Source organism: Nematolebias whitei, chromosome 6 (assembly GCF_014905685.2).
Source record: "Nematolebias whitei isolate Nwh7 chromosome 6, NemWhi1, whole genome shotgun sequence".
Lineage (NCBI taxonomy): Eukaryota > Metazoa > Chordata > Actinopteri > Cyprinodontiformes > Rivulidae > Nematolebias > Nematolebias whitei.
Window position 1 is genome coordinate 22523163 of NC_056503.1, and position 1246 is coordinate 22524408.

The 1246-nt window shown below is 47.8% G+C and overlaps 1 protein-coding gene across 1 annotated transcript in view; it reads right to left on the reverse strand.

The window, feature by feature from the left end:
* kcnj5 (potassium inwardly rectifying channel subfamily J member 5) overlaps window positions 1–955 on the reverse strand; it is a 51694-nt gene extending 50739 nt beyond the window's left edge. Inside the window, exon 1 of the mRNA XM_037678110.1 lies at window positions 897–955. The gene's annotated coding sequence lies outside the window, so the exon portion shown is untranslated. The remainder of the gene's footprint in view (window positions 1–896) is intronic.
* Between the last annotated feature and the right edge of the window lie 291 nt (window positions 956–1246).

Consider the following 1246-nt stretch of genomic DNA (forward strand, 5'->3'; position numbering starts at 1 on the left):
GAAGCAACATAAATGAAACATTAAAACAGTAGACATGAAACATTAAAAAAGTAGACATGAGACATGAAGCAACAAAAATAAAACATTAAAACAGTAAGTAACAACAAAACCGTTGACATGAGACAATAAAGCAGGAGACATGAGAGATTCAGGACCTGTCTCGTTTGTATCTATTAGATTCTCTAAATGTTCTGCCACAGCGTTTTTGTTACTTTCTCTCCTGCTTATGGAGACAAAGCATGCTGCTCTGTGTGGTGGTACAGTATAGAAGATTCCTCCCTCTACTCCTCCTCCCTCTCCTCCTCCTCCTCAGACACATGCAGTCCCTTACAGTAACATACACTTTCAGTGTAGGGCTGACACTGCTGCTGCGCTCCTTAAACTCCTGCATTGAGGCGACAGAATTACGCGGCACAAACAGCAGGACTGTTGATAGAAGCCTCTGTGCTTGCGTCAGAGCTTGCCTTCCTGATTACCTGCCGCTGCATGAGAGCCGGCACAGTGATGATGTATGGCTCTATGTGTGGCTCTGCAGTGACAAAACATGAAGGTGGAAGATGGGATGATAAGGCTGGAAGTGATGGAGCCACTTGTCTCTCCAACACTTTCTGTCTCCTGCTCTCTACCTCCTCAGCTACCTGGCTTTACCACGTCTTCTCTGTCCGTTTGTCCTTTTCTCATTTGACTCTCTTAGTTTTGATCTCCTCTCATGAGGTGATGCTCACTTCTCCTCCAATAAAGCCACTCCACATTTCTGACTCTGCAGCTGCAGTCCATTGTAAGAGAGCAGACTGGATGGGATGCCACGGTCGTATCGTGCATCAGCAGCTTTGAAAGCCCCCCCAATTCTCTCTGTTTCTTGTTCTTTTGGAATCTCTCCGTCACTGGAGGCTTACCTTCAGGTCTCTTGCAGGAGGAGAACCTGGCAGGCTTCCGTCAAGGCATTTCCCGGCTGATCTTCACTCCAGGACTGCACGCTCCCTTCCCTGGCTTTGTTCAGTCAGCAGCCCTCCTGCCTCCCAGATCCTTCTGCTCCTCGCTGCTCACTATCTACTTCTGTGAGGGGGAGGGGGGTGTCTGTGCACGAGTGCGAGGGAAAGAGAGGAGGGGAGAGAGGGAGAGTGGATGCAAGAGGAGAGGTGAAGGATGTCATCGACCGCCTCTTCCATGTTCTCACACACTTAATTTTTAGGATCTGAACTTCATGAGTTATTTATTTTACTGCAAAGGTGTGTAGAAAAAACTC